We start from the raw sequence: 20,203 nt of genomic DNA, 5'->3' as shown, positions 1-20,203 counted from the left end.
TCAACCAGGATGTCACACTTTGATTTATAATTGGTCAAATTATGAATGTCACTGACTACAATTAATGTAAAACACAGAGCACACACATTCACTTATTGTACATTCCATGATTTCCAATCAAGTCTGCTTTGAGAAAAAACTCGCTAAACTCCATTACCTTTGTTAAGGAAGACAATAAACAGCCAAAAAACATATTGGAACAAAATTCCTCTTTAACAATGTGAGAGACTGATAAAGTCACACAGAAACAATCACTTCCAGTTATTGATGCTAAAGGTGGATCTACAGGCTGGTGTACTTAACTGTGACATTTTTTTTTTCAAAGGTAACCTAAATAGTAGGGGTGCAACGATACTCATATCGATATTGAACCGTTCGATACAGTGCTTTCGGTTCGGTATGCATATGTATCGAACAATACAAAATTTGTAATTTATTTTATCAAGTTTCCTTCTGACGATCCTGTCTGTGTTGAGCGCTCAGTGAATCTGCGTTCGACTACTCCGCCTAGGCTGCACTGTGGAGCGCAGATCCACTGAGCGTTCAACACAGACAGCATAGTCAGAAGGAAGAGCGCAGGGCAAGCTAGCGAGACAGAAGTTAAGCTCTCCTTGCAACACATCAAATTGAACCTCCCCCACCCTCATTCAGATCTGGCGTTTGGAATTATTTTGGTTTTCATGTGACGTATGACCCTGAAGGTAAGCGCGTCATGGACTAAAGTAAAACAGTATGTTGGATGTGCCACGCAATGCTCAATTACATGGGTGGGAACTAGTGTGTTAGCGCAGTTAGCTCGTTAACGCCGTGTTGTGGCGTTAACGTCATTTCAACGAGATTAACGCTGACAGCACTAGTGGGAACACAACGAATATGACTGCACATTTACACCGACATCATCCTAGTGCAAAGACAAGTGGAAGCAGACAAAAACAACAAGCATGCATGCTACAAACTTTACCCGAGTCATTTAGACAGCCGTTAGCACATGATTCTCCTTATGGGGACCTGATATGTTTAATATTGTGGCGAGCTCAGACAAGGAGGAGACGGAGGTATCGTTTGGTCTTGCTTCCCGTGAGCTAGCCAGGGAGCACAGCCGTTTATTGACATCTGCAGAAGAACACTGCCGCTAGCTAACTGCTCAGCGCAGCAACCGCACAGCAACAACAACAACAACACACAGGGCGCCCTCTGACCCCGGAAGGACACACCGTCGCAGCGAGAGGGCGTCACCCGTCACTATGGCAACATAAACAAAACATAACTGTACAAACAGAACCCCGAACAGCCCTGACCCGCTACAATATGCTGCTGAGAATATAGCCCAGAAGAAGCGTATAGTATAGCTTTTATTTTGGAAAGAGCCATTTCTCTGTAATAAACTCTCTTTTCCAAAGATGAGTGATTCCTCAATCAGATACAGGGCTTGCAAAATCACTAGCCCGGACGTCCAGGGGCTAGCGATTTTTCCAGTCGGGCTACCAAAATCTATCTCTGCCCTGCCTGTCGGGCTATTGTAGGAAGGAAAAATATATGTCAATGCTTTTGCATTCTTTCGGAAATGTAGCTGGGTAATTATGTCATTGGCATCGGTGAGCCACTGTCAATATGTGACATATTGAAATCACGTTTGAATTTGCGCTTGTTTTTTGCTTCCACTTTGCAATCGCAGGAACTGTGTATAGAGAGCGACAGTACTGATTGGTGAGTGATGATAATTTGCGCACCAATTCCTCTGACAGTGTCTTATCAATCGTTAGCTTACTATGCAAACATGACAAGTGAAATCTCCCGCAGCAAGCTTAAACATATGAGAGGTTGATCGCGCAGAGAATCGCTGACCGTTATGTGTGTGTGTGTAAAAGCAGCAGGATATATATTTTAGTTCTGCTGAGCCAAATAAGACAGGTCAGGGTGAAGAAGTGACAGCCAAAGAAAAGCTTACCACAAAACGGAAAAGTTATGACAAATCAGACTATAAGGCAAAAAGAAAGTGCAGCTTTATGGTTTCATGGACAAAAGAATTTCTGTGGCTGCAATATGACGAGCTATATAACCGGGGCTGCACATAAGTGGTCCGCAGGTGCGCATTCGCTGTCAAAAAAAACCAAAAAAAAAATGCGCACAAGATATGAAGTTGCAACGCGTGTTTGCATACATAAGATTTTCTGGAGGAGGACAGACATTTGTTTAAAACTCTTAAAGATGTCGAAGAAGCTCCTTTAAGCAATTACTTTGGTGTTCCTCTACCTCCAAAGAAATGTCAGAAGGAGTCCGAACCACAAAAGAAGCGCGTATTCTCGGAAAAGTGGTTGCAGGAGGTGAGCTGGCTTCAAACAAATGATGAACGCACAGAGATGTGGTGCGGAATGTGCCGTGAAAATCCCACTCTAGCGGACAAAAACAGTGCTTTTTATATGGACGCAAACGCGCGCTGCAACTTCTTATCTGGTGCGCATCTTTTATTTTGACAGCGAATGCGCACATGCGGACCACTTATGTGCACCCGTGTAAATAACATAATGTTCTGCCGGGTGTGTTGTTGGTTTTCTCTCCATTTCTGAGTCGACAAGCGCCTTTGTTACTGGGACCAGTCATTTTAAGAAAGGCCCCCATTAGAACCCATAAGAAATGCAAGAAATGCATTATTGCTCAGTCTGCAATATCTTTCCCAGAACAAACACCAATTGCAAATAACATACTAAAAATAAACCTGAAAAATCTGTTTAGAAAAGCGTACTATGTTGTAAAGAGTGAACTACCACTGGCAAAATTTAGCAGTCTTTGCAAACTTCAAAAAGCAAATGTCCTAGATCTTGGTTCCACTTGTCTCTTACCCGTGACTTCAGCGGAAATTTCAAATTCAGGATCTGACACAGACTGATTCATGTCCTACACAGTTCTTACAAGTTCATAGAAATTTCTGTTCAATTAGAACCAAGTATTTGAGTTGATGATTGTAATTTTTATACAATGTTGTAATTTGTTTTTCAACAATTTTTTGATTAATGTTTTGTTTCCTTTACAATATTATACTTTAATGTATAATATTGTAAAGGAAACAAAACAGGAAACAAAACGTCAATCAAAAAATTGCTCTCTTTTTTTATTCGGGCTACTTACATTTATTTTGGGCTACCAAAAACTGAAGAGTCCCTGCCCGAAGGGCTACCAGGGATTTTGAAATTTTGAGAGCCCTGAGATATATTTATTTTTTTAATTACTTTTGTTTCAGCAACATTAAATTTAAAAACTGTACTTTTGAGTTAAAATATATATTTATAATTTTAATAAATGACAAATTAAAAAGGCATGAACATTTTTTTGTATCGAAAAAATATAGAACCGTGACACCAAAGTATCGAACCGAACCGAACCGTGAATTTTGTGTATCGTTGCACCCCTACTAAATAGCTGACAAAGCTACTTTGCACAGAAAGGAAGAGGCAGTCACAAAGTGCCTTACAGGATAAAATAAGATACAACAATACAACTGGAAACAAATCCCACAACTTGGAGGCCACATCTCAAAAACACGATCTTCTTTGGTCATTAACCTGGACTGAAGTACCTCTAAGAAGCATCGATCAGCTCACTTCATACACCCCGTAGTTAGGTATGGATGTAGGCATTTACTAATTTAGGGAAGCATCTGACCATGAAGAGCTCTGAGAGTGAAAAACCTTAAACCTAATGAGGAGCTGGTGTCAACAGGACAGAATTGGTGTCACATGGGAGGTTTTAGATGACCTGGTGAGCAGTCTCATCTGTAAGCGATCCAGGGATGAATTGCTCAGGCAGAGTAAGAATGAATTCCAGAAAGTTCTGTTTTTCTTCTATATTTAAGGACAGGTAATTGTCTGCCATTGAATTCTTTATTCAATCTTAATGCAGTCATCAAGGACAGAAATGTGGCTGCATTCTGGTATCGCATCCTCTCCTCAGCCAGTGTGGGCCTTAAGTCTGCCAGTTTATGGTGGACATTCAACTTCAACTTTGTCTATGACCTCACTAGCCTGTAGTTTAGCTTAAAGTCTCTGTGTCACACACAGTTAAGTCCAGCAGCTATTATTTTTTTAACAAAGCGTTTAATGTGAAAGCATTTTGCTATGCAATTGTTCTCAAATATGTCTTATGGGTGTTCTCAGCATTTAAAAAAGGATAACTCACATTTATTTTGCATTAAAGTGGACTGCCTACAAGAATTTGGCATATACGAGTCCTCATGGTGCATTTCTGCATGACAGTGATGCCTTCATGAGCAAATGATAGGACTGGGTGACCGAAGAATGATTATTATATATATATATATTTATAGCCCACAGCAATGTGCTGTTGAAAAAGGCTTCATTCCAAGAGCCATCAGCTCTCATCAGGTTGACAGATGAGAATTTTTAAGCCAATGACATTTACATTTGTTTACTTTTTATGTTGTTCTTCTTCCTGTTTGTTGAGCTGAAGAAGAATTCACAATGAATATTTATTCCCTCTTAAAAGGAGACACATCCTCTGGAGTGCAGAGTCACCAAACAAAGTTGGTGAAGGAGGCACGAAGATGCCAGCACATGTCACACGGCACCATGTGGTGACTCGGGCTGCCTTCATTAGCCGTCTGCTTGCACGGCTGACGTTGACACAGCGAGCTGTTACAGAGTAGAGTCATCTAACAACACTTGGAGTTGTTTTCACAATCGCACGCTCGCACTCACTCTCACACTCGCTCTCACAGTCGGTTGAGGCAGCGAAGTCAACGGTGAGGCTGTGAGGTCTGTAGTAATTGTGACACTGCTGCCAAAAGCTAAGTCAGAGGATCTGGGAGGGTTTGTGTGTGCATGCTTATGCTCATTTGTGTCTCATGGAGAGACAGTTTGGCCTTTTCGGAAAGGCACAAAACCTTCACGAGTAGATTTTTTTATGATGAATGATGAATTTTAATTCCTGTGCAGTTAGGCTGGGAGTCGTAGGGTTTTTCATCATTAAAGAAAACTTTTTAAAAAAGGCTGTCATTTGGGTTGAATCTGACCTTTGCTGGGCTGCATTTAGCACACTGCTGGGCTAAAGATAAAGGGGCAATCCACTGATTTTTATCTATAATTTAGCAGCCTAAGGCAGACGTATCTATGGCTTTAAATATCCCTGATCGTCACTAAAATTTTAAGTGTGAGTCAGTTTTAACAACGGAACTTTAAAAGAAAGGATTAATTGAAATTGTGGTCTGCAATTTTGCACTTTTGTCATCCATTCCTATATTTTCTACCAATGTATCCATATATTTAAATGACTTTAATAATATATTGATTGAATTCCCATTAGTCCACCTATCAATTTTCCTAACAGCCTAGCCAACAAGCATTGTGGCGTGGCTGAAGTCTATCCCAGCTGACATTTGGCAAGAGGCAGGCTATGTATATATCTATCTATCCACCACAGGGATAATAGGAAGACACAGATAACTGCTGTCACTCAAATCCACACCTACTGCCAATTTAGAATCGCCAATTATCCTAACATTTATGTCTCTGCACTGGGGGAGGAAGCTGGAGAGAGCCCATGCAGGCACAGGCAGCCACCCAGAACCTTCTTGATATGAACTACATCCACTGCACACCCCAAATCCACATTACTTTATTTCAAATTTATGCTGAAGCCCTCCCTTTAGGGAAATGTGTATAACATAACACACAAAAACATGTTGAAGCGGGTTTGTTCTTCTTGTGCCTGCAGGGATTTACTAATGAAGTCCAGGAACATGCACGTTAGGTTAATTGGTGACTGTAAATTGGTGCTGATGTGAGAGTGTGTGATTGTGTGTCTCTCTGTGGTAACTAGTCCAGAGTGTGTCCTGCCTATCGCCATATGACTGCTGGGATAAGCTCCCTATATCAGATAAGAGGTTAAAAAAGATGGGTGGATGGTCTTTGGTATAAATATTTTATTTTATCATGAAGCTTCAGTGAAGAATTGGGACAGGCTGACAGAGATGATACAGTCCTGTCAGTGTATATTTATTGAAACATTTCAAACTAAATCAAAAAGAGGAAACTATGCCCAGGGGATGATATGAAGGAGCAGATATATTTATGATTTATGATGTTTAGTTATAGGAGTCCAAAGGGGGAAATAAATGCTACAGAAATTAAAATGAGTTAAGGACTAGCAGCAAAGCATTTGATTGTTTTACAAAAGAAGGCTCTGGATTAAAAAAAACATACTGGTCATTTGGGGCCTGTCTGTGTTTACTTTGCATGTTCTCCCAGTAACTGCATGGCTTCTCCTCCCACAGTCCAAACACAGGCTTGTAAGGTTAACTGGTTGCTCACTTTGGCATTTCATTAACAGAAAAACAAACAACAAGAACATAAAAATACATTCACAGAGTCACTTATGTGCAGCTGTGCTTGCACAGTAAGATCCATTAAATTTACATTTAAAAGAACACTGCAAAATACTTTATAATTAATAAACTTATGCACTGGGTCACCTTTACAGGGCACATAACAAGCTACTTTAAACCACACAGTTAACCTTAATGTAAAATTCTAAACACATTTTGTTTATAATTTTCTTTCTTATCCTGTCAAGATGACTCCACACTGTTTTGGGGTCCGGGCTCTGGGGAGGCCAGTCCATGACTGATGCGTTCCACTGTGTGTTTTTCTATCCAGGTGTGCTTTTACTGCACTGGCAGTGTGTTTGGGATCATTGTCATGCTGAAAAATGAAGCTGTTGTTTCAGATGCTTTCCAGATGGTACTGAATGATTTCATTTTGATTTCTCTTCCCTTACTTAATATTGGGTTTTTGACAGCGACCCTTCCACTGAGACCGTTTCTGCTGAGGCTTCAGGGATCAGTAGATGATTGGCTGAAAGGACAGATGCCTGTGTCTGGATTTTTTCCTGTTTCTCAAGGACACGACTTTCAGATAATGTTCATCTGCTGTAGACAGTTTTTTAAGCATGTCACTTCTTCTTTTGTTCTCCACTTATCCAGTTTCCTCAGTTTTTTAAAGGCATATATGCCAATTTTCCAGCCAATAGCTCTTTGGGATATTTGGAAACAAAATACAAAGAAATAATGGGTGACTCAAGACTTTTGCACAGGAAAAATGGATTCAGATTTTCGTTTCTCATCCAGCAGTTCCACATGTTTTCCTGTGATTTTAACAGACTGCTTCCTTAATTGCTTTCTTTTTGTCACGGTGTGCAGATTGCAGATTTTGTCGTTATCTCAGCTGAACTGCAGGAAGAATTAAGAAGTGATCCAACAAATAAAAAGAGGAAGAAAAAACAAGATGATGCTTCAAAACAAAAGACAGCACATGGCTTCCGCATGCTTTTCTCATCCTAGCATCAGGGTCTTGTAAGGGATATTGTTTCTAATGTGAAAGCATTATGCCATTCACTGTCCTCACCAACACAGATGCCTAAACTTGTGTGAGTGTATGCACCAAGTTAGGACACTAATGTGAGCTTGCAGTAGCTTAAAAAGATGGATGATGGAAATGTCAGAGACTCGTGCCTCTCAATCCTGCTCCTTTGAACATGAGAAGTTGATGGTACAGTAGTGACATGTGTAGTCTTTGTTATTCAGAGATGAACTACACAACCAGCCTTCCTCCTCACAACAGCAACAGGCTACCGTAATGATAACCAGTATTGATGTAAAAGCACTCTAATCCATTTGTAATGCCTACAATTCCCAGGAGGCAATGAGGGTATTGACTTCCCCCGCTGCCTTCCTGAGTTTGGAGATCAATTTCCTCAGTGTCAGGGAATTAAAGCAGCGTTGTGTTTGTTGGCAATTCATTTCTTTATATTATCTGTATTAGACGCAGCACAAACACAGGAACCTCAGAGTTCTGTCTTTTTCTGCAGGGTGGTTATAAAGCATTCATTAGGCATTTTTTCCTAATGAGCTTCCACTCATTTGGCGTCCGATCGCATTCACTAATATATTCCCCACTCGGCTTGTGATCGTGTCAACACAGAGTTCAGCACGTCATCCAAACAAAGACAGAAAGACAAAGATTCGAATGTGTAAAGAGTGAAATTCACAAGAAAACATTTCATGTTTTTTCTACTGAGGGTGAAAAGGAGATATTTTAAGTATTTTTTTTTTATTTTGACATGCTCAAAGCTGCTGCTTGGTGTTTCCTTTTTTTCTTTTTCCAGCAGTGTTTGTCATGATCCAGGAGAGGGGATGCAAGAACAAACAAAATGAGGGAACAAAAAAAGCTTTAATTTGTTAGCCAAAAAAGCAAAATAATACACAAAAGTCAAAAGGAGGGTAACAAAACCAGCAAATTCCAAAACAGAAACAGGAGAAACACCTGCAGCTTTTCTATGTCCTTCTCCCTTTAACCCAAACATCAATCTCAATGTGTCACATTGAAGGTTGTCTCAATACCTCTGGATGACAGTGCAGTGGAGGCTGGCCTTAATCGAGGATACACAGGTGTGTCCTTTACCGAGGTGTTTTTACCTTTGCTGGGCTGAATGGGATCTTTTGCAGGTTTACATCTTGGACTCATTTTAAACAGATACATGTTGGCTTTAAATTCTGATCATCACCAAAATGTTACGCAAAAGGCAGCTGAACAGCTGACAGCTGAAGTTTAAAAGAGAGGAAGCTGTAGGATACATAATGTTGGATGATTGAGCCCTGCTAGGGGCTGCAAGTCAAAATATCTTGATGCAACAGTTTTGCCATTCATCCGTAATCTGTCTCTTGCAGGTTTCCAGACATTTGAGTAATGCAGTACCCCTTCACAGTTATATGCTGACAGAAATCTGCCACCCTGCAGAGAGTACTTCTACACATTTCCTGCCAGTATATCTGACCATTTAACTGAAGGCTCAGAGGCAAGGATGTCTCACTTTATTACCATTTTATTGCTTTGATTCCTCTCTTCTGCCTCTTGCGCAACCTTGATTCCTCCCCTCATGTCCTAGTCCCTAGTCCATGGCAAAAGCTCCGTCTAAAAAGACATCAGCTCATCATTCATTCATCTTAAAGTGAAGTTGGGGAAAAGGTTGTGCAAAGAGACAAATGATAAAGCAGAACATTAGGCACAAACACAGGCGATATTTGAGGTGGGGCAGTAATTCACAGAGAAAGGAAGGCAGAGGAAAAGCAATCACCATGATACAACAAGATATCTGCATGGGGAGGCATGGTTGGATAGTCAATACTAATTCTCCAAATACTAAGGACAAGTAGTTAAGTGCTTCCTTTATTATTTCATTTAGCAAATTTACGGTGATCTCATTCCCTATCCTCCCAATCTTATATTTATTCACTTGTTTGTTTGTTTGTTTTTCAAATTACTCATAAAATTACTTTATTAGCTTTTATTTATGCATGAGGATTATGTGCATGTGAATTAGAGTTTCTTGTTTTTTGTTTTTTGAAAGTAAAACCAAAGTAATGGTTACTTTATCAGTGATTGTTTTTTTCCGTTGTACTTGCTTGGTTTGGCTTTTTTGTCTTAATAAATAGATTTCAAATAAAATAAAATCTGCTTCTTGCCAAAGTGTTGGCATGCATTCATATAAGCTCTCTAAATCAAGATTATGAGCTATATTAATTAATCAAAGTATGTTTAAAGTTCATTTTACTTCACTTTGCTTCAGTACTGGTCACAGTAATCCTAAACAAGTTACAGTTTAGGATCTCTCTCCAGCAGAGGAATCAAAATAAAATAGGATTTATTTAATTCTAATAGGATCTGTACTCATTGTTCTTCAGCAAAGAAAACACAAGAACACAGGACTGTGACAGCACTTTTGTTTTTTCAAGTGAAAAACAACTTGAATACAAAAATCAAACCAAGAACGCGATCGCTGAAGAGACCCAAACAAAATGTCCAAAATCACCTCTCAACTCAAAAGAGCTTTCTACAAACAGCATTTTAGGAAATAGTTGCTGAAACTCAAACGTTTCACCATGTCCTCACCACTACATTAGTGATTACTTCTTCTTATTTATATCAGAGGATTTGGTACAGTGAACAGTCTCCTGTGTAAACAACCTGCTCCTGTAGGCTTTCTGCTGTAATATTAATAGAATAAGATGAAGCGCACGCCATCTCAACGGCAAGCCTTAAATCTCCCACAGAGCCAAATACAGGAGATCAAAGAGACACCGGGTTTGTCTTCCTGACTCTCATCTGAAAGCCTGGAGATATGCAGTGTTGTTCCAGGCTCCAGCCTCTGGTAGACAGAGGTTTGATGCCACAAAAGTCAACATATATCTGAACTAAAGCCAAATACACACGGTTCAGTCTTTGCACGAGGGTACTAAAGAATTAGAATGTATGTCCCTCTTTACCTCACTAACTGATCGCACTGCTTTCCTGTTAGATGCCATCTTTAATAGTAAATACTGTTTTTTCCTGCTTTCAAACATGTTCTGAATCTGAGCTTCAGATAATGTGTAACTTCTGTCTTCTGCTGTTATCTCCAAAGCTGGAAACGCTCAGACAAACATTGTTTTTTTTCCCTTTTATCCCCAAAACTGTCTAAAAAAGAAGGCTGCAAGCAATCGTTCATCTTCATGCCACGCAGCTACAACAATCCTACAGATGGCATGCAGCTAAAACAGTAAAAACATGCAGCAACAACAGGGTCAGCCTCTTCATCTCCTGTTTGATAAAGCCCCCTCATCTCAGCCGCAGAGGAGAAAGTAGCTGCCTGCACACAATCGCTGTCATGAATAATGAAAAATATTATGAAATCCTCCACCGAGGACTCGTGTCAGCTCAGTTTGAGTCTTCAAATGAGTGATGTTTTGAAACGGCGCAGACTAAAAGCTGACTGTGACATTTATATTGGCAGAAAGCAGCTGAGGGATCCAGGTTTTAAAGGCTCCTGATGTTTGAGGTCGACTTACGAAAAAATTAAATAAATAATAATAAAACAAATCGAGCAGTTCAGAAATGTTCCAAACAAGGTTCTTAACTGCAGGCCTCATTCAGAATGGCAGCACTCGCTGCAGGGGATGAGGAGTAATGAGCTAAATTTCACATTGGACTCCTGAGAGCAACTCTCCACCACGGAGAGGAGATGAGCTCGATTACTCTCATACCTCTCTGGTCACTCTGGAGACTTTAAGCCTGTTTGGTCAAGACAGAATGAAAGAGATTGAATTCACAGACAGATTAATTTTGCTTTTTCATACATATTGCAATGGTAATTTCATGTTTTACTGTGCTAGCAATGCAGAAATCCACTGAAGTAAAGTGGAATTAACCCTGTGAAGCCTGGCACATCAAATAATGGGCAGATAACATGGCAACAACACTGCTAATAGAAAAAAATGAGTCATCTTATCAGGGTTAGAGACTCACTTCTTCAGAGTAGTATCTAGAGACCAGATGATACCCGATGATCTCTCTATAAATAACCTTTTGTAATATTCAAATGGTGCTCTAGAACATCTTAAGCAGCCGTGCACGATAAATAATATACTTAAATGGAGAATTGTCCTTAGTCAACCTTCTTCCTCTCTTTTCTTCTTCTTCTCTCTTGTAGATTTTCTTTCTCTTAACATAAACAAATCATTTTTTGGTCTCAAATTTCAGATATAAAGTATTTATGACTCAAAGAAGAGAAACTTTTTTAAACACTTTATTTCACCTGAAGAAATGATTTTTTTTTAAAAAATCCCTGTGAAATATTTCTGATGATAACATATATATATGATCACAGGTTTAATTAAATGATCAGAGCACTGACTTTATAACTGTAGCATTATGAAACATAATTATGAAAAATACCTGTAGTTTTATATTAGATACAATGTTACGACATGAGAATATCTGGAAAGACTGATCTTATATTAAATTACTTATAATCTTACCTAAAAATGGCAGATCAGACAGCATGAAAGCAGGAAGTGGTGCCCCCACAAAGCCACCCTCAGGCATGTGTTTATCCTCACCTCCTTTACTTTCCTGCTTTCCAGCACTATATTCCTGCTAATTTGTGCTGGCGGTCCTTACTGTTACATTTATAAATAAAAAAACAACCAAAAAAAAAAACAACCAAACAACTGGACAAAATGGATAAGTTACTCCACCAGCTGACTGCAGGGGCTCATTCGGTTGCCCCCAGGCTGCGGTCTTACTTGTGGTTCTCAGGAGTTTGTCAAGTATATAATGGTAGGCAGAACCTTCAGCTTTCAGGCTCCTCTCCTCTGGAACCAGCTCCCAGTTTGGATTCGGGAGGAGACACCCTCTCTACTTTTAAGGTTAGGCTTTAAACTTTCATTTTTGATATAGCATATAGTTATAGCTGGATCAGGTGATTCTGCATTTCTTCTCTACCCTCCTCTTTTCACTAGTGTTGTAATATATGCCCCTATTTCTTCCCATAGTTTGTTTTGTCCTTTTCTCTCACCTCCCAACCAGCTGCCGTATATAATAGCCCCTCCCTGACATTGATTAAACCTCAGGTCTTTTCCTGTTGGAGGAGGTTCTTTCTCCCCACCATCCACAAATGCAGCTCATAAAGAACAATCTGATTGCTGAGGTTTTCACTCCAGTGCCAGAGGATCTTTACCTTGCAGTATAAATCACCCATAGGAAACTGTAGTTGTAAAATGAAGCTATATAAAATATAATATCTAATGTGTTCATGTGAGGATATAAACTTTCTAAAGGAAAACGCCAGCAGATTTTAAAGCGGACCTACTATGGTCATTTCCATCTCTGGATTTGATTCTCAGTGTCAAAAAAGCTCCTATGGCTCCTCCCCCTTAAATCCAGCTTTCTTCTGACACTGTATCTGCAAACACAAGGTTTGAACAGCAGGCTTTAGGCTTGAGATAGCCATAGGGATGTCCACTCTTTCTGACATCACACAGAGCCAAAAGTAAAAAACAAAACAAAAACCCCTGAAGCTTGACAAGGAGTACTTTTACATTATTATTTGAAGCTTCAGTTGGATTTACAATGACAGTATATGCATGTGACAGAAAATAAGGAAAAGCAGAGTAGTTCCACTTTAAATAACTGTGACTTGACTTCCCTGGCTTAAAATATTGCATTAAGCCAACCTGGCAGGTTTCACATGTGCGTACCTAACTTTTCATTCAGGTGTGTGCGTCGCTACTGTCACACTTGTGCAGGCTCGGGAGCTGTGAGCCGCAGAGAGATCAAAAAGGACTACAGATTTCTCGTCTCCCACGGGCGCTCGCTCATCATACCACTCCTGACTCTACACACCTCTGGCTGCGCTGAGGGAAGCTGATAATGAGACAGGATGGTATGTAGTTCAACTCACTATATGATATCTAATGTTGTTAGATTCTTTTCCACATACTGACACTCAGCGGGAAATCATCTCTTCTCACTGAGGTCAGAGGTCATGTAGAAAAAATAAATTTGCCGCTGAAAAGTTTCTCAAACATCTCTTCAGTGATTACATACGACCTTGAAGTCTCTGTAACTCTCCACACACACACACACACACGTCCTCATTGCACTTCCTCTCTCCTTGAAGGCTTTCCAGCTGACAGCTGTTGGCAGCGACACCAGGACAATCAGAGGAGGAGGTGCTGTAATCTAGACCTCAGTCCAATCACCACATGATGTTACACACACACACTGATACACACACATATACACACTCACACACACATGTGAAGCCACTCATTGTGATGCATTTCACAGGCCCAGCTTCATCTGACTTCTGTGCACATATTCAGGTGAGTGTGCGCTCGTAAGGTATGCATGTGCATCAGCTTCAAGGTGGAGCATGGCAAGTGATATTAATGGGAGTTAATTGGGGCAGAAACTGGCAGATAAATGAAAGGGGACTAGAATACCTCCTCCACCTCCTCCTACCTCTCTCCACCCTATTGCCCTGAATCCTTCTGCCCTGCAGAGGGGCGAGAAAGTGCGTGTGTGTGTGAGAAAGAGAGCTGAGCGATAAGGCATGATTTGCAACATGAATCCTGCTGCATGCCCCCATCCTCATTAACACCTCTTGTATTACGTTCACTGCTTCACATGGCTGGTGTGCGCTATCGACTGCTGGCACAGCAGATTAATGAGCTGCTTAGAAGTCGCTGCACTTCCAGGCTTCATGTCTTACAGCGTCACACATTGTGTGCTACAGTAGAGTGGAAAATATGATTTCATGTGAAAAGAGGTAAATGTCAGCTAAAGCAGCACTTGAATTGCAAACTCACACCTGTAACAGGTGATACTGCAAATACTGCAAAGCCAACAACAAAATGCAGTGATGTGAATGCAACAAAGTGAGTGCCTGCATGCTCAGCCCATAAAATCTATATGATCATCATTTTATGAGCATTGGCATTACTACACAGTTTGTTCAGCACTTCATCTGCATCACTAAAAGATATGCATGGAGCCAGAAGTGTAACTGCTGTCATCTTAATGCTCACATAACTTAAACAGGGATCCTAAAATACTGAATGCGGGACAAAATGGGATATGCTAGCAGTTCATGTCCAACTTAAAAATAAAAATGGAATGAGAAGCAGGTTTCTGGTTTTGCATTTAGCACATTAAACACAAATAAATGATGTTTGAATGTGACTTTTCCAACTCTCTTTTTTTTTTAATAAATACAAAAAGAGTAAAGCTTGCTCTGATAGTCTCTTATTTCACTAGCAATTTTCTTTTGGCCTGATACACTTATACTCTCTTACTCCTTTTGTGAAATTAAAAGGAAAAAAAAAACTATCCAATGAGACAAAAAATTACAGAGCCCCGCAAGGGACATTGGAGAAAAAAAATAAAGATGAACTTTTGCGAGATCTCGCAAAAGTTCATCTTTATTTATTTATTTTTTCAATGTTCATTGCGGGGCTCGGTAAAAAAAAAGTATTTACCAGCCAAAAAACCCCACATTTTCTCTGTGCTAGTTTCCATCATATTCACCAAAAATCTGCATTAGATTTGATAAGAATAAAATGCTTTCCTGACATGGACTGGGTAAAAGACAGACTATAGTTGAGCACACATCCTGCAGAGTCAGTGAAAGAATCATGGGAGCCTGTCTCAAGGTGTGGGACAAGACGAGGGTTATAAATGCTGTAGTTCGACATAAAGAGGGACATCAGGTCAACATAAATTTATAATTAATTTTCTTTCGCTAACGCCAACCTTTCTATTTATATTATTATTTATACCTATATTCCTTCAGGCTTCCGTTTAAGTCTCTTTGGTCTGCTTCCATGCAAGTCTAGTAGCGTGGGCATCTTCTATGTATTAGTTGAAACTGAAGTTACTTAACACTGATTTTAAGTTGGCTTGGACGGTTATAAGGAAACCTCTGCAGACTTTACTGTGTACATTATTTAATGCTCACGTAGTGTTTGAAGTTTTCCGATTGATTTCGAGAGAAGCATTTAAGCTGCGCTTCAGATGAACTATGAGGAGTCTAAAGTAGGTTTAAATTTATTCAAATATTGATAAGTCAGTGAAAAGAGTTTCGTTTTAATGGCCTCTTATTTCTTTAGAATTTAGTGAGAAAATTGGAAACAGGATTTTTTTTGAACCACTGACATGTGTGAATGTTCATGGGAATACAACATACAAAACAAAAACAGAGTTTGTGTTAGTGAATATTTGTTGTAACCACCTTCATTCTACAACACAACCTCGTTGTAATTTCTTCTTAAAGTATTTTCCTTCTTTGGATGTTGGCTCACTTTTGTTGTTCCCACACTGCTTGAATAAAACACACTTTAAAACCTATTTTTTATGTTGAGGTCCGGGCTGTTCTTAAGGACTTTCATATACTGTTCACCTGCTGCTGATAGTTTTTTGGCCTACCACTTTCTCTTTTATCTTCCACTTGTCCAGTTTCTTCAGTTTTTTTTAAGGACATCATGCTGAGATTTGCTGAAATACTATTTTATGCCTGTCAAACTGTGTTATTGTTAGAATTTTCTTAGACCCAACTAAAGAAATGAAAAAAAAAACAACCCATGTGTTTTTTTTTTGACAGACAGCTGGTAAAAAAGTGCCTAAAGATACAATTTAAAATTGGTTCTTTGCCAATGTCTGTTATGTGCAGACACAGCCCGGGTTCATCCCTCCAGTTAGGTGCCTTTTTCATGCTTTAATGATTCATGGATCAGCATTAAGTACCTTAACATAAAAGACATATTCCTCTGAAAATGATCAAGTACAAAATAATAAATACAGAATAATAAATAAAATAACACAATTTATAAATAAAAAATATATATAAATAAAAAAGAATAAAGTAAAAGTTCTCTAGGTTTTTATAGAGATGCAAGACTAGAAACAACTGTCTGAAGCTGAGCATTTGTCTCACAGGGATTAATTGTGTGGATGGCAACCTCCTCATCTGAAACTTTAGGTGCACCCTGGGCAGGTCGCATGTCCACACCTTACAATCAATTTAGAACTCCCAGTTAATCTTTGGACTGAGGGAGACAAGCAGAGGAAACCCATGCAGTCCGTCTGGCCCCAGAAGGCCAGAAATCTTATTGATGTTGAGGTGATAGTGCCGAGTGCTTTCTGAGTAAGTGCTTTTTACTGATCATTAAAAAGAAGTTTTGTTTATATCAGCAGCAAGGCTCCCTGTCTTTGCAAGCGCACATGACACTGAAAGATGAAAACTCTCCAAACCATTCAGGATCATCTGCTGGAAACACAACAAATGCAGAAATATCAAATAACCAAATATATCTCACTTTAATCTTATGAGAACTTTAACCAGTGCAAGCCTCACAGGGAGCTGTCCCCTCTCTGTGGTGCTGAAATCTCAACCAGGGCTGACAGCTGTTTCCCGCTCCTCTGTTCTGCACTACACAGCCTGAAGATTTCTCTGATTCAGATCCTGACCGAGGTCACTTTGAGCATCTGTGTATGCACGCCAGCGTATAACCCTCCCACCCATCCACACTTTTTTTTGGATTGCTCACCACCTCCAACAACAGCTAAACACCATGCTGCTGTTGTTGTTGTTGTCGCTGCGCGATAAAGCGGTAGGAGCGAGGGAAGTAAAGGTGGGGAAGAAAAAGCAAAAATAAAGAGACAGAAGTGAGGAGGAGTGACAGCAGCAGGGAAGTGGTTGATGTTCACAGCTCAGGCTTAAAATAACATTTGTGTCTGTGTGGTGTTTGCAGAAGAGAGAAGGTTAACACCAGCAGCGCAGGATGACAAAAACAAAAAACAATGAGGAAAGAAGATGTGATCATTAGTTAGGAGGACAGAAAATGAAAGCTGGATACTCGTGTCATTTTCAGGTTTGGCGAAGTAAAGACCAATGGGATACAACAGAAACAAGGGTTACAAGACTGGAATCCCAATGCACCTTATTTCTGACATGAAGGGAAGGAAAGCAGCTGCTTAAAAATGCAGCACCAGACAAGCAGAGCTGCTCCATCAGAGAATGGCACAGAAACAGCGAAACCACATTTCAAAGAGAGACTTCACTTCAAGTCAGGAAAAAAAAGAAAAGAAATAATCTGCTCTTTATTTTACTTGCAGTAGGACCACCTCAGCCATTAGACTGCCTTCATTCAATTTATGTAAAAGCAAATAAAATTTTACCCCGGGATAAAAAGAGGTCAGTTTGGGGGACGGTCTCCTGAGAGGACTATCCAATACCATTGATCAACTTTACAGTCTAATCATCTCTGAGTCGAGGGAGGTTTGTCAATGAGAGCAGGCTAATCAGAAAATTACGTTCATCATTCATTTAAGGCTAATTGACCGACTGAAAGAGATGACAAAAAAGCTGGACAATTGTGTGGGGTTAAAACCGCTTTTGCAGTTGAGATAGTTAATTAAACTGATTAACATTACTTGCCTTTGAAAACCTTCAAACATAACTTTTATGAGTCCTGTAAAAGCTTATTAAACATTAACTTGGTGGTTATGTAGTACAAGATATCATGCTGAGAGACAGCAAAGCCGAAACAGCATGTTGCAGGTGAAACTTCCTCGTCAATTTATGATCCATGCAGAGGATGTGGAAATAAAAATAGAAGAGCAAACAATGCTTTTGTTTTGACAGAGCCTGCTCCTGCACAGTGAAAAACACTAAAGCAGACTTACATATTTCACTCTGGCATATTCTTGTTTAGGTGCTTATATGCTTGTACTTATGTTTGGACATTCAAGACTGGGAATCCTGTTAGCTCACCAAACCTCTGTACCTGTCTCCCCCTAAGCTGTCCCAATAAAATAAAAATAGATTTTCTAACCCCAGAGGAGATGTAGGAGTCTCTTTTTCTTTTTCTGTTTATTATGCATACTTTTGTCTGGTGGTGCCACACACGCTTCATACTCCCAGCATTAAATGCGAAATACCTTTTAACCTTGGAAATCCCTCTACTTTGTTTTAACTGGGAAAACACAGTTTAATCCAATCTTTGCATGTTTGCTTTTGTATTTATGGCTTAGATGGTATAAAAAATGGATCCAGCTGTTGTGATGTCGGACCCTATTTCCTGTCCCGAGCCCTGATTAATGGGGAGGGTTGCGTCAGGAAGGGAATCCAGTGCAAAAACCAAATCAAACAAGGATGATATTCCCATATGATTCATGTGCAGGTTACCAGCGACAACTTTCCGTGCTGCTGGTCAACAGGGTGCCGGTGGAAACTGTGCTACTGTTGGCCAAGTGCACAGGAATAGGAGAGGGGGAAGGCATGTTAGGAGGCAGCGAGAGAGAAGGAAAGGCTGGAGTGTGGATGGAGCTGTCAGCCAGGAGGAAAAGACAAATACCAGAGCAGATTCATGGGTGTTGTGTAGTTTTCATTTCACTGACCAGTAATTTTCATCCTCAACCTTTATTTGATCATAACTAAATAAAAACTAATGAACAGGGACTAAAATTGCCAAGAAATGTAAATTTAATCAACAAATAAAAATGTGATGAAAATATTCTGGAGAGATGAGATCCAAACGGAACCAGTTAAGTTGTGAAGAAAGTCAGGACAAGTTAGGAAGTGAAGATTTAAATGCCTAAACTATGACTAAAACTAAATCAAATTTTGGAGAGTAGTGAACGAGAACATGCAGAGGGTTGGTGTGACAGAGGAGGACGCTGGGTACCGGATGAGATGGAGGAAGATAATCTGTTGTGGCGAGGGAAGAGAGCAGCCGAAAGAAGGAGATGAAGATTCCATGGATTCAATGTTAGTGTTTTGCAGTTCTTTTGGGGTCTGAAGATACCATATTTGGATTGGAGGGTAGAGTGAGTGATAAGTTAAGGTATAAACTAACACTACCGAGTAAATCTGGGACTCCCCACCATTTGACGTTAGAACTGAAGAAGCTTCTCGGATGAGAGGTGAAACGTCTTCAAGTAACTTAAAGAAGTCCAGACGCTTTTCTTTGCAAGCTCCTTTGACTACGATGACCTGGATGACCGAGAACCTTCACAGACATAACACTACCGAGCTTGGTTGGCAAGGCTCTAGTAGCACAGACATGCAGGAAAGTTTAGCTTTAGTTCTCTTTCCAGCCTCCTCCCAGGATTAGATCAGGGATATGTCACTTGTTAAACACTACGCTATGAAGCCATCAACCACAGGAATGAGTTATAAAATCATTAACTGTTGGTAGCTTTTTAATGCTGCAAACTCAGGCACCTATGGAAGCTGACTCACTGGATCCATCCTTACGTTGCCAGCAGAAGAACATTTTATTTATTTATTTATTGGTTGCAGTTTGGTTTACAGTTTTGGAAAAAGCCAAATTTAGAAAAAAACCCATCTCTTTCTCCAGTCTCAGTACATGCAGAGCATCCCTCTGCTGCTGCTCAACCTGGCATGCCCTTTCACAGCTACCACGCCACTGTGGTAAATAATGCAGTCTAATGTTTTGTAAATGGCTTGAAGCCTCTAAGGGTGATGAAAACAAAGTCAGATTTTTCCCAAGTATGTGAGGATTATTTCAAGTAACCATGCTGTTGGGGCTGCGCTGCAGAAACAAAGTTGCTTCTTTTTCTTTTAGTCATAATCTACATAGAAGTTATTATGATAATCCTCCTGGGTACAGATATTGTTTTCCTCCTTCAGATACTCGCTCTAATGCTTGAGCCCCCTGCTGCCTTACAGCACACAAGAGACAGTTTCTGAAGTTGCATCCAAACACTGATGCCGCCTCACATTTTGTGGCGCCTCCTGTTTGAAGTCGTTTTTTCTTGGAACAGTCTTCTCTTCAGAGTTTTAAAAATGAGTG

General features: G+C 40.0%; 1 protein-coding gene across 1 annotated transcript in view; it reads right to left on the bottom strand.

Moving 5' to 3' along the window:
* The window catches only part of lhfpl3 (LHFPL tetraspan subfamily member 3), a 57,006-nt gene that overhangs the window by 9,436 nt on the left and 27,367 nt on the right, over nucleotides 1-20,203 (bottom strand). The window lies entirely within an intron of this gene.

The sequence above is a fragment of the Simochromis diagramma genome, unplaced genomic scaffold (genome assembly GCF_900408965.1).
Source record: "Simochromis diagramma unplaced genomic scaffold, fSimDia1.1 OVJJ01000816.1, whole genome shotgun sequence".
Taxonomy (NCBI): domain Eukaryota; kingdom Metazoa; phylum Chordata; class Actinopteri; order Cichliformes; family Cichlidae; genus Simochromis; species Simochromis diagramma.
This window is presented reverse-complemented; position numbering and strand designations above follow the sequence as displayed.